Source organism: Eumetopias jubatus, unplaced genomic scaffold (genome assembly GCF_037043125.1).
Source record: "Eumetopias jubatus isolate StellerSeaLion01/CBP00866 unplaced genomic scaffold, mEumJub1_p1.0 scaffold_8, whole genome shotgun sequence".
Taxonomy (NCBI): Eukaryota; Metazoa; Chordata; class Mammalia; order Carnivora; family Otariidae; genus Eumetopias; species Eumetopias jubatus.
Genome location: NW_028274814.1, coordinates 46,976,564 through 46,991,132, shown reverse-complemented (window position 1 = coordinate 46,991,132; position 14,569 = coordinate 46,976,564). Strand labels below are relative to the sequence as shown.

Sequence of the window (14,569 nt, the reverse complement as noted above, 5' to 3'; positions counted from 1 at the left end):
GCTAAAGAATGAATGGATCAAAAAGGAAATTAAAGAAGAACTTAAAAAATTCTTTGAAACAAACGAGAATGAAAATACATTGGTTCAAAACCTCTGGGATACAGCAAAGGCTAAAGCTAAGAGGGAGGTACATAACAATACAAGCCTCTCTCAAAAAATTAGAAAAACCCCAATATACAAGTTAACCTTACACTTAAAGGACCTGGAGAAAGAACAGCAAACAAAGCCTAAGCCAAGAAGGAGAAGAAAAATAATAAATATTAGAGCAGAAAACAATGAAATAGAAACCAGAAGAACACTAAAACAGATCAACAAAACTAGAAACTGGTTCTTTGAAAGAATTAATAAGACTGATAAGCCTCTGGCCAGACTTATCCAAAAGAAAAGAGAAAGAACCCAAATTAACAAAATCATGAATGAAAGGGGAGAGATCACAACCAACACCAAGTAAATACAGACACTTTTAAGAACATATTATGAGCAACTATTTGCCAACAAATTAGGCAATCTGGAAGAAATTGATGCATTCCTTGAAACTTATAAACTACCAAGACTGAAACAAGAAGAAGTAGCAAACCTGAACAGACCCATAACTAGCAAGTAAATTCAAGCAGTAATCAAAAACCTCCCAAAAAACAAGAGTCCAGGGCCAAATGGCTTCCCAGGGGTATTCTACCAAATTTTAAAGAGGAAATAATACCTATTCTACTGAATCTGTTTCAAAAAATAGAAACAGAAGGAAAACTTCCAAACTCATTCTATGAGGCTAGCATTACCTTGACCCCCAAACCAAAGAACCATCAAAAAAAGGAGAATTACAGACCAATAGCTTTGCACAGTGGCAGTATGGTAGCCAGTGAGGTTTATCTGAGGGACGATTATTGCTAATTGAAAACTTTTCAGCAGGTACTCAATAAATATTCAGTAATTCAGTAAAAAAAAAAAAAAGCTTCCAGGACAAACAAAAACTAAAGGAATTTGCAAACACAAAACCAGCCCTCCAAGAAATATTGAAAGGGGTCCTCTAAGCAAAGAGAGAGCCTAAAAGCAGCATAGACCAGAAAGGAACACAGACAGTGTACAGTAAGTCACCTTAGGCAACACAATGGCACTAAATTCAAATCTTTCAATAGTTACCCTGAATGTAAATGGGCTAAATGCCCCAATCAAAAGACACAGGCTATCAGAATGGATTAAAAAACAAGATCCATCAATATGCTGTCTGCAAGAGACTCATTTTAGACCCAAAGACACCCCCAGATTGAAAGTGAGGGGGTGGAAAACAATTTACCATGCTAATGGACACCAAAAGAAAGCTAGGGTGGCAATCCTTATATCAGACAAATTAGATATTAAAACAAAGACTGTAATAAGAGATGAGGAAGGACACTAATTCCTACTTAAAGGGTCTATCCAACAAGAAGATCTAACAATTGTAAATACCTATGCCCCTAATATGGGAGCAGCCAATTATATAAGGCAATTAATAACAAAAGCAAAAAAACACATTGACAACAATACAATAATAGTGGGGGACTTTAACAGCCCCCTGACAGAAATGAACAGATCATCTAAGCAAAAGATCAACAGGGAAATAAAGACTTTAAACGACTCACTGGGCCAAATGGACTTCAAAGACATATTCAGAACATTCCATCCCAAAGCAAAGAATACACATTCTTCTCTAGTGCCCATGGAACATTCTCCAGAATAGATCACATCCTAGGTCACAAATCAGGTCTCAATCCCAATCCCAAAAGATTGGGATTATTCCCTGCATATTTTCAGACCACAGTGCTTTGAAACTAGAATTCAATCACAAGAGGAAAGTTGGAAAGAACTCAAATACATGGAGGCTAAAGAGCATCCTACTAAAGAATGAATGGGTCAACCAGGAAATTAAAGAAGAATTAAAAGAATTCATGGAAACCAATGAAAATGAAAACACAACTGTTCAAAATCTTTGGGATACAGCAAAGGCAGTCCTGAGAGGAAAGTATATAGCAATCCAAGCCTTTCTCAAGAAACAAGAAAGGTCTCAAATACACAACCTAACCCTACACCTAAAGGAGCTAGAGAAAAAACAGCAAATAAAGCCTAAACCCAGCAGGAGAAGAGAAATAATAAAAATCAGAGCAGAAATCAATGAAATAGAAACCAAAAGAACAGTAGAACAGATCAACAAAACTAGGAGCTGGTTCTTTGAAAGAATTAACAAGATTGATAAAGCCCTGGCCAGACTTATCAAAAAGAAAAGAGAAAGGACCCAAATCAACAAAATCATGAATGAAAGAGGAGAGATCACAACCAACACCAAAGAAATACAAACAATTATAAGAACATATTATGAGCAACTATATGCCAGGAAATTAGATAACCTGGAAGAAATGGGTGCATTCCTAAAGATGTATCAACTGCCAAAATTGAACCAGGAAGAAATAGAAAACCTGAACAGATCTATAACCACTAAGGAAATTGAAGCAGTCATCAAAAATCTCCCAACAAACAAAAGCCCAGGGCCAGATGGCTTCCCAGGGGAATTCTACCAAACATTTCAAGAAGAATTAATACCTATTCTCCTGAAACTGTTCCAAAAAATAGAAATGGCAGGAAAACTTCCAAACTCATTTTATGAGGCCAGCATTACCTTGATCCCAAAACCAGACAAAGACCCCATCAAAAAGGAGAATTACAGACCAATATCCTTGATGAACATGGATGCAAAAATTCTCACCAAAATACTAGCCAATAGGATCCAACAGTACATTAAAAGGATTATTCACCACGACCAAGTGGGATTTATCCCTGGGCTGCAAGGTTGGTTCAACATCTGCAAATCAATCAACGTGATACAATACATTAACAAAAGAAAGAACAAGAATCATATGATCCTCTCGATAGATGCAGAAAAAGCATTTGACAAAGTACAGCATCCTTTCTTGGTCAAAACTCTTCAGAGTATAGGGATAGAGGGTACATACCTCAATATCATAAAGGCCAGCTATGAAAAACCTACAGCGAATATCATTCTGAATGGGGAAAAGCTGAGAGCTTTCCCCCTAAGGTCAGGAATGCGGCAGGGATGTCCACTATCACCACTGCTATTCAACATAGTATTAGAAGTCCTAGCCACAGCAATCAGACAAGAAGAAGAAATCAAAGGCATCCAAATCGGCAAAGAGGAAGTCAAACTCTCACTCTTTGCAGATGATATGATACTGTATGTGGAAAACCCAAAAGACTCCACCCCAAAACTGCTAGAACTCATACAGGAATTCAGTCAAGTGGCAGGCAATAAAATCAATGCACAGAAATCAGTGGCATTCCTATACACCAACAACAAGACAGAAGAGAGACGAGTCAAGGAGTCGATCCCATTTACAATTGCACCCAAAACCATAAGATACCTAGGAATAAATCTAACCAAAGAGGCTAAGGATTGTACTCAGAAAAGTATAAAATATTCATGAAAGAAATTGAGGAAGACACAAAGAAATGGAAAAACGTTCCATGCTCATGGATCGGAAGAACAAACATTGTGAAGATGTCAATGCTACCTAGAGCTATCTACACATTCAATGCAATCCCCATCAAAATACCATCCACTTCTTTCAAAGAAATGGAACAAATAATCCTAAAATTTGTATGGAACCAGAAGAGACCCCGAAGAGCCAGAGGAATCTTGAAAAAGAAAAGCAAAGTTGGTGGCATCACAATTCCAGACTTCCAGCTCTATTACAAAGCTGTCATCATCAAGACAGTACGGTACTGGCACAAAAACAGACACATAGATCAATGGGACAGAACAGAGAGCCCAGAAATGGACCCTCAAATCTATGGTCAACTCATCTTTGACAAAGCAGGAAAGAATGTCCAATGGAAAAAAGACAGTCTCTTCAACAAATGGTGTTGGGAAAATTGGACAGCCACATGCAGAAGAATGAAACTGGACCATTACCACACAAAAATAGACTCCAAATGGTTGAAAGACCTCGATGTGGGACAAGAGTCCATCAAAATCCTAAGGAGAACACAGGTAGCAACCTCTTCGACCTCAGCCTCAGGAACTTCTTCCTAGAAACATCGCCAAAGGCAAGGGAAGCGAGGGCAAAAATGAACTATTGGGATTTCATCAAAATAAAAACTTTTGCACAGCAAAAGAAACAGTCCACAAAACCAAAAGACAACTGACAGAATGGGAGAAAATATTTGCAAATGACAGATCAGATAAAGGGCTAGTATCCAAAATCTATAAAGAACTTATCAAACTCAACACCCAAAGAACAAATAATCCAATCAAGAAATGGGCAGAAGACATGAACAGACATTTTTCCAAAGAAGACATCCAAATGGCCAACAGACACATGAAAAAGTTCTCAACATCGCTTGGCATCAGGGAAATCCAAATCAAAACTTCAATGAGATACCACCTCACACCAGTCAGAATGGCTAAAATTAACAAGTCAGGAAACGACAGATGTTGGCAGGGATGCGGAGAAAAGGGAACCCTCCTACACTGTTGGTGGGAATGGAAGCTGGTGCAACCACTCTGGAAAACAGTATGGAGTTTCCTCAAACAGTTGAAAATAGAGCTACCATATGATCCAGCAATTGCACTCCTGGGTATTTACCACAAAGATACAAATGTAGGGATCCGAAGGGGTATGTGCATCCCAATCCTTATAGCAGCAATGTCCACAATAGCCAAACTGTGGAAAGAGCCAAGATGTCCATTGACAGATGAATAGATAAAGAAGATGTGGTATATATATATATATATATATATATATATATATATATATATATACACACACACACACACACACACACACACACACACAATGGAATATTATGCAGCCATCAAAAGGAATGAAATCTTGCCATTTGCAACGACATGGATGGAACTGGAGGCTGTTATGCTGAGTGAAATAAGTCAATCAGAGAAAGACATGTATCATATGACCTCACTGATATGAGGAATTCTTAATCTCGGGAAACAAACTGAGGGTTGCTGGAGTGGTGGGGGGTGGGAGGGATGGGGTTGCTGGTGATAGACATTGGGGAGGGTATGTGCTATGGCGAGTGCTGTAAATTGTGCAAGACTGTTGAATCACAGATCTGTACCTCTGAAACAAATAAGGCAATATATGTTAAGAAAAAAAAAAAAAGAGGAAGAAGACGATAGCAGGAGGGGAAGAATGAAGGGGGAGAAATCGGAGGGGGAGACCAACCATGAAAGATGATGGACTCTGAAAAACAAACTGAGGGTTCTAGAGGGGAGGGGGGTGGGGGGATGGGTTAGCCTGGTGATGGGTATTAAAGAGGGCACGTTCTGCGTGGAGCACTGGGTTATGCACAAACAATGAATCACGGAACACTACATCCAAAACTAATGATGTAATGTATGGTGATTAACATAACAATAAAAAATTTTAAAAAATTAAAAAAAGTATACTACTACAGAAAATCAATCATCTAAAAGGAAAGATAGCAAAAGAAAAGAAAGGAACAGAGTACCACAAAACAGTTGGAAACCAGTAAGATGGTGTTAGCTAGCCCCTACTTATCAGTAATTACTTTAATTCTCCAATCATAAGGCACAGAGTGGCTAAAAGGATTTAAAAACAAGATGCAACTAATCATTTCTTATCCAATCACCAAATGTTTGCAGAATTGCAGAATGTTTACTGTTGTGGCCGGTCTGAGAAACAAAATTTTGCATACTCTGAAGTAGCCAGGGCAGGGGGGTGGGCACCTGGGACATCTGCACCATGAAAACTGACAGAGCCAAGAGCAATATGTTATGAAAATAGTGGCACAGGTAGGCTGCCTGACACCTGGAAAGGAACAATTATTTTTTAACACACCCGTACTCTGCCAGAGTGCTTGAGGAACCCCAGACCCAGTTTTTGTTTGTTTTTATTTAAATTCATTTAGCCAACATACAGTACCTCATTAGTTTCAGATGTAGTGTTCAATGATTCATCACTTGCGAGTAACACCCAGCGCTCATCACACCACATGCCCTCCTTAATGCCCATCACCCAGTTACTCCATCCTCCCACCCACCGCCTTTTCTGCAACCAGACCCCGAATAGCCAGGGTAATGTTGAAAAAGAAAACTAAAGCTGGGGATCCCAATGCCTGACTTCCAGCTCTATCACAAAGCTGTCATCATCAAGACAGTATGGTACTGGCACAAAAACAGACCCATAGATCAATGGAACAGAATCGAGAGCCCAGAAATGGACCCTCAACTCTATGGTCAACTCATCTTTGACAAAGTAGGAAAGAATGTCCAGTGGAAAAAAGACAGTCTCTTCAATAAATGGTGTTGGGAAAATTGGACAGCCACATGCAGAAGGATGAAACTGGAGCATTATCTTACACCACACACAAAGACAAAGTCAAAATGGATGAAAGCCCTCAATGTGAGACAGGAACCCAGACCCAGTTTTAAGACAAGTCTCCGTCCCAAAGTTGAGGCATTTGTGTTCTTGAAAAAGGAGACCTGGGCCAGTTCCAAAGGGATCTTTACCTTCCAGTTAAAATACCAATGCTTCTTGAGAACAGCTTTCACAAATTTTCAACCCAAGAAGACCAAGGATTTGGGGGAGGGAGAGAGGAGATTGAGAAATAAGAGGGGAAGGGCATCTGAACCAGAACACTAAACAGGTTTTCTCTTGCAGCCTTTCCAAAAGTCTTTAAGCCTCAAACTGTGGGATCTGTCCCAGAGATTCCACTACTTCCCCCTCCCCCCACCAAGGTGTGCACACTCTGAAGAAGAGAGCAAGCAGGTCAGGGGCTCAGGACATCTGGGGAGGGGGAATCAGGTCAGATTTTTCAAATGGCCTGGCAAGGGCTGAAGTTCACCAGGCTAGGAAGGCCCTGGGAGGCCAAAGCCAGAAGGCATTTTCTTCTTCCCCCTTTTTTTCCTTTCCTAGTGATAGTTTCTCTTTCACTCCAATGGGGAGCTCTGGAGAAAGTGGAAAAATGCAGCTGGGGGGGTGGTCTTAGGGCCGCCGACCTCTGCACATGGTCTGTCCTTCTCCTATCTGTGCCCTGGACCCCTCCGCAGCTGCAGACCCCCTAGCCCAGTGCCCCCGCTTCCAGGCCACAACCACCTGTCCAGTCCAGGGGAAGCAGCACCAGCAGCTTCCCAGGCCCCCCCTAAGGTGTTAAACACCACCAAACCAAATTCTTACTTTCAGTTTTGTCTCCTGTGGCTTTCATTTCTCTGCACAGCTTTTGAAATAGAGGAACAAGAAGCCAAAACTTCATAAACAGGAAACCTGGAGGTCACTGGCTTCCTTCCACACCCAGCAGGAACAAATAACCCCCTTGCCTGTGGCGCCTGTTTGACATTCTGGTGGACAGCTCTGGACCAGAGGGGATGTCCATATCCCATGGCCCTGATTCAGGGCAGAGCCTCTTCCTAGGCCCCGGGGACCAAACTGGGTCCCTGCCAGTCACTGCTGGAGACAGTAGGTAAAACTCTGCTCAGGGCTCCACATCCTGGGCATGGCCTGGTCTAGCAAAGATGGGAGCAGGGCTCTGCCTCTTGGGTTAAGTTTGTCTCCATCCCCTTCTCTTGGATTTCCTTGGGGTGATTAGATTTCAAAGCTGAGGATTGCCCACAGTGGTATCTGTCCAGTTGGAGCAGCCTTTAGATATGTTCATATTGTTAAAACTAGACAGTAAGACAGAAATCAGTCTTCGGTCAATGGCGTTTTTTTTCCGGTGGGCTATTTTAATCTCTGAGGTTTTTTAGAAGTTTCAGCATGGGGTAATAATAAAAAACACATGACTTTGAAAGACAGTTGGCAGTTTCTTAGGATAATGAATACCATTGGGGTGTCTGGGTGGCTCAGGTCATGATCCCAGAGTCCTGGGATCCAGCCCTGCATCCGGCTCCCTGCTCAGTGGGGAGCCTGCTTCTCCTTCTCCCTCTTCCCCTAGCCCCTGGCTCATCTCTCTTGCTTGCTTGATCCCTCTCTCAAATAAATAGATAAAACCATTTAAAAAAGAATAAGAAGAAAGAAGAAACTAAATACACTTATCCTATGATCCAGCAATATTGCTCCTTGGCATTTACACAAATGAGGTTAAAATTGATTTGAAAACTGATGTCCACAAGAAACCTGCTCAAGCCTATTTGTAGCAGCTATATTTGTAAGTGTCAAAGTTTGGAAGCATCCTGTCAACAGATAGATGGATAAACACAGTATGGAACAAATTTAGACTGAAAAAAGAACTCCTATAACAGACAAAATTGAAAGAGTAAGGCATAATAAAGAAATGAAAAATGAGCTAGCAGCACTTAACACAGAAAAAGAAGGTGAAAAATACCTCTGGTATTCTTAACAGAAATATAAGAATGCCCACTGATACCTGTTAAAGGAAAACTATGTTAGAGATATCATGATGTAATATTGACTCTGCGAACCAAGTCAAAGTAATTAAAAAGTGATTCTTAAGAAAGAAAAGAAGTTCTGACGGGCATAAAATTAGTATTCCTGAAGACTAGCTCACAGTAGAAAGTAGCTAAGCATTAACAGAAGAAAACTTTCCTGAAATAAGAAGACAACTAAATATGAGCATTGAATAAATAAATAAAGCACATTTTGGTAAAGTTTCTTATTTTTCAATATAAAGGTAAAGTATGTTGCTCACAATGGGGAGTGCCAACCCCACCTTAGACTTTGCCACAGCCACATCAATGGCTGTAAATAAAAGAATAATGTCAACACTGTCTGAGAAAAACATTGAGTGAGGCAAGTTCTTATGCCCATGTCACTCTGTAACTTTTACAATTTAATTTTCTTAATTTCATATTTATTGGCTGATCAAAAATGTATTAAATGAATTTCTACCTTTGCCAGAAGAATAATTAAGCTAATTTACATTTCTTATATTTACATATTTTTTTAGGTAATGATAATTTCAATTGTGGTTTAGCCTTAGTTTTTACTGTTGTAGGATTTCTTTTCCTTTAATGCCCAATGGAACTACAAAATAGTCAGAAAGCATTAATAAGATGGCATTATGAAGTCCTTACATATCAGTAATTACTCTAAAAGCAAATGGATTTAATTATGCAAATGAAAAGGCACAGAGTGGCCAGATGGAAAAAGAAGAGGAGAGGGAGGGGGAGGAGGGGAAGGAGGGGGAGATGCAGAGTGGGTAGATGGGGGGAGAAAAAAAGAAGATCCAACTATATGCTCCCTGTAAAAGACTCACTTGAGCTTTTGATAGCACAGAAATAGTAAAGGAATCATAAGAGACTACTATAAACAATTATATGCTAGCAAACTGAATAACCTAGAAGCAATGGATAAATTTCATTCTACTAGGAATGGATCACAAAAAACTTAGAATATCTGAGCAGACCAATAGCAAGTGAAGATATCATATCAGTAACTAAAAGCCTCCCAACAGAGGAAAGCCCAAGACCAGATGATTTCACTGGTGAATTCTACCAAACTTTAAAGAAGAATTAATACAAATCTTTCTTAAGCTTTTTTTAAAAAACTGGGCAGGAGAGACACTTTCAAAGTCACTTTAGGAGTCCAGCATTATCCTGATGGAAATTGGCCAATAACTCTGATGAATATAGATAGAAACATTCTCAACCAAATAATTAGCAAAATAAGATCAACAGCACATGAAAAGGATCATACAGCAAGATCAAGTGGGATTTATTCCTGAGATGCAAGGATGGTCTAACATATGCAAATCAATAAATGTGATACACTACGTTAATAGAATGAAATTAAAAAATTATATGATCATCTCAATAGATGCAGAAAAAGCACTTGCCAAATTATGACATTCTTCCATAATAAAAACTCTCAAAACTTGGGTATGGAAAGAAGATATCTCAATATAATAAAGGCCATATACAACATGCCCAGAGCTAACATCATAGTCTATGGTGAAAGGTTGAAAGCTCTCCTCTAAGATCAGAAACAATACATAGCTGTCATTCTCACCATTCTCACTCAACATAGTATTGAAAGTACTAGCTACTGGAAGTACTAGCTAGAGCAATCAGGTAAAATTAAAGAAATAGACGGGGCATCTGGGTGGCTGTTGGTTAAGCATCTGCTTTCGGCTCAGGTCATGATCTCGGGGTCCTGGGATTGAGCCCCAAATTGGGCTCCCTGCTCAGCAAGGGGTCTGCTTCTCCCTTTCTCTCTGCCCCTCCCTACCCTGGCTCCTGCTCGTGTTCTCTCTCTCTCTTAAATAAGTAAATAAAATCTTAAAAAAAAAAAAGAAATAGAAAGTACATCCACATCTGGAAGGAAAAAGTAAAATTGTCTTTACTTGCAGATCATATGATCTTATATATAGAAAATCCTAAAGACTCAACCAAAAAACTGTTGGAACTAATCAACAAATTCAGTAAAGTCATAGGATATAAAATTAACATACAGAAATTAGTTGTATTTCTATACACCAACAATGAAATATCTGAAAAAGAAATCAAGAATACAATCCCATGCATAATAACATTAAAAATACTTAGGAATAAATTTAACCAAAGAGTAGAAGACCTGTACAAATTTAAAGAAATAAATTGAAGACACAAACAAATGGAAAGATATCCTGTGTTCACAGATTGGAAGAATTAATATTGTCAAAATGGCCATATTACTCAAAGCCATCTATAGATCCAATCTATCCCTCTTAAAATTCCAATGGGCATTTTTCAAAGAAACAGAAAAAAAATCGTAGAATTTGTATGCATAGCCAAATAGTCAAAATAATCCTCAGAAAGAACAAAACTGGAGGTATCACCCTTCTTATTTCAAAGTATACTATAAAGTGATAATAATTTAAATGATATGCTATAAGCATAAAATGGATACATAGACCAATCAAACAGAATTGAAAGCCCAGAAATAACTCCCCAATAATGTCTACTAATATTTGACAAAGTAGCCAAGAAGATGCAATGGGGAAAGGATAGTCTGTTCAATAAATGGTAATAGGTAAAATTGGATATCCACATGCAGAAAATAAAATTAGACCCTTATACCACTCAAAAATTAACCAAAGATGGATAAAACCCTTAAACATAAGACCCCAAACCATAAAACATCTAGAAGAAAACATAGGAAAGAATCTCTTTGACATTGGTCTTCAAAATAATATTTTGGATATAACACCAAAAGCACAAGTCAACAAAATAATATTTTGGATATAACACCAAAAGCACAAGTCCACAAATAAGACTACATCAAATTAAAAGTTCCTGTACAGCAAAAGAAATAATCAACAAAATGAAAAGCAGCCTACCGAAACAAGGAAAATATTTGCAAGCCATCTATCTGATAAAGGGTTAATACTATATATATATATATATATATATATATATATATATATATAAACTCATATAACTCAATACACAAGCAAAAACAAAGAAAATGGGCAGAGGATCTGAATAGAAATTTCTTCCAAGAAGACATGCAGCTGGCCAACAGTAAGTGAAAAGATGTTCAGTGTCACTAATCATCAGAGTAATGCAAATGAACTCCATAATAAGGTATCACCTTATGCCTGTTAGAATGGTTATCATCAAAAAGTCAAGACATAACAGGAGAGCCTGGGTGGCTCAGTTGGTTAAGCATCTGACTCTTGATCTCAGCTCAGGTCTTGATCTCAGGGTTGTGAGCTCAAGTCCCGCACTCGGGCTTAAAAAAAAGGGCTTAATTTAAAAAAAAAAAATCAAGACATAACAAGTGTTAGTGAGGATTTAGAGAAAAGGGAACACTTGTGCCTGTCAGTGGAAATGTAAATTAGTGGATCAGCCACAGTGGAACACAATATGGAGATTCCTCAAAAAATCAAATATAGACCTACCATATGATCCAGCAATCTCATTTTGGGTATATATCCAAGGAAAAGAAATCACTATCTTGAAGGGATGTCTGCACCCGCCTGTTTATTGCAGCATTATTCACAATAGCCAAAATACAGAAACAAACTACTTATCCATCAACAGATGAATGGATAAAAAAATGTGAGATAGAAATATGATATAGACAGGTAGATATATAATGGAATATTATTCAGCCATCAAAAAAGATGGAAATCCTGCCATTTGCAATGACATGAATGAAACTTAAGGGCATTAAGCAAAGGAATTAAGTCAGACAGTTGAAAGACAAATACTGTATCATTTTACTCATACACAGAATCCAAAAACTGAACTCGCAGAAACAGATAATAGATTGGTGGTTGCCAGAGAAAGAGCTGTGGGACAGAAGTGGGTGAAGGTGGTCAAAAGGTACAAATGAAGAGTTATAAAGTAATGTACATCATGGTGACTATAGTTAATAATACTGTATTGTATATTTGACAGTTGCTAGGTGAGTAGATCTTAAAAGATCTACTTAAAAGATCTCTTAAAAGATCTTCTCACAGGAAAAAAATTATAACTATGTGAGGTGATGCATATTAACTAAATTCATTGCAGTCACTTCAAAATATATACATTTAGGTAATCATTATATGTACACCTTAAAGTAATACAATGTTACATATCAATTATACCTCAATAGATCTGGGGGGAAAAAGACAAGATATTGCACTCCCATGTTTATTGCAGCATTATTCACAATAGCCAAGATATGGAAATAACCTAAGTGTCCATCAACAGATGAATGGATAAAAAAGATGTGGTAAATATTTAGGATGGAATTTGTTAGTCAGCCGTGAGAAAGAAGGAAATCCTGCCATTTGCAACAACATGGGTGGACTTGATGGTAAGATAAACCAGACAGAAAGACAAATACTGTATGATAGCACCCCTGTGTGGAATCCAAAGGAGTCAAACTTGTAGAAACAGAGAATAGAACAGTGGTTAAGAAGGGCTATGGTTCAGGAAATTGAGGAGATGTTGGCCAAAGAGTACAAGTCTGCAGTTAGAGAGTGAGTAAGTTACGAAGATCTAACGCACAGCAGAGTGATTATAGTTAACAATGCTGTTTTATATATTTTAAAGTTGTTGAGAAACTAGATCTTTAAATTTCTCACCACATAAAAGCAATGATAATCATATGATATGATGGAAATATTAACTAATGCTGAGAGTAATCATATTGCAATATATAAATGTATCAAATCAATATGTTTTATGCTTTAAACTTACACAATGTTAACAATGTTATATGTTAAACTTATCTCAAGTAAAAAAAAAGACTGAGGGGCACCAAGGTGGCTCAGTTGGGTAAGTGTCCGTCTGCAGCTCAGGTCATGATTCCGGAGTCCCAGAATGGAGCCCTGCATCGGGCTTCCTGCTCAGCGGGGAGTGACTCAGTCAGTTAAGCTTTGGGCTTCTGACTTTGACTCAGGTCATGATCTCAGGATCATGAGACTGAGCCCCACTCAGGCTTCTTGCTCAGTGGGGAGTCTACTTGAGATTCTCTCCCCTTCCCTCACCCACCCCCTGCCCGCTGGCATGGGCTCATGTGCTCTCTCTCTCTCTCTCTCTCTCTCAAATAAATAAATAAATAAATCTTTTTAAAAAAATCTTTACTTCTGGATATTTAAATTTGAATTAAGTATAAACTGCTCTTTAAAAATTTTTTCCAACAATGAAAAAATGTAAAAACAAAAAATGTTTCTAGTTTGCGGGCTATAAAAAAGAAGGTGGCAGGAAGATTTGACCCGTTCATTGATCCCTGATATAAAGGTTATAAATTGGAAGAGCTTGAGTCAAGTGATAACATCCTTTAACTCTTTGAGTACAAACAAAATAACTATTACATATAAATCTGGATTAAATGGGTTCACTTCTTTAATATATTAAGAGTTTTAAATATTCACTAAGAAAACCTCTAACGATTCAATATAAAAATAGTCAAATGGCAAAAACAGAAGATTTACCAAAAGGATCTAAAAATGGCTCCAAAGCACTGAGCAGATTCTCCACTCACTCAGAATAAAAGCAATATAAATTTTTAACCAAGTTAGATAGATAGATGATAGATAGATGATAGACAGGTAGATATAGATAGATGATAGATAGATGATAGATAGATGATAGATAGATAGATAGATAGATAGATAGATAGATAGATAGATAGATGATAGATAGATATAAAAATGTTACCACTAAAGACCTTAATAAGGTTACAAAACTTCCAAATTTCCAAAAGAAGGATGTGCACTTATGTACTATGCAAAGAAAACGTATATCATATAGCAAAAGATAATTATAACACACATATGCACAAACACATGCACAAAATAAAGAGATAAAATTTTGGGCAATCTGTTATAGCAACAAAAATACATTGCCACTTGTATGAAATAAAAATTGCTTATTATGAAATGCATGTAAGCAAAAACAAACTCGAAACCTTGAGATTCTCCATAGAGCTAGATCCAGAGAATGAGATCGATGGAGCCACGGACGGAAATCAAGTTTCTCTTTCCCTGAAACGACCTAGGACACTCCTCTTCTAGTCAGCTCCTCTCCTGCTCCCCTACCCCCAACAACCTCTCATCGGACCTTCCCCTTTTGTCACCAGAAAGATTTTCCACTCCTCCGCCTGGCCTG

The 14,569-nt window shown here is 38.1% G+C and overlaps 1 pseudogene; it reads left to right on the top strand.

Annotated features, from left to right (window-relative positions):
- Positions 1-827: 827 nt before the first annotated feature.
- LOC114221746 (U4 spliceosomal RNA) lies at positions 828-940 on the top strand (annotated as a pseudogene).
- The last annotated feature ends 13,629 nt before the right edge of the window (positions 941-14,569 follow it).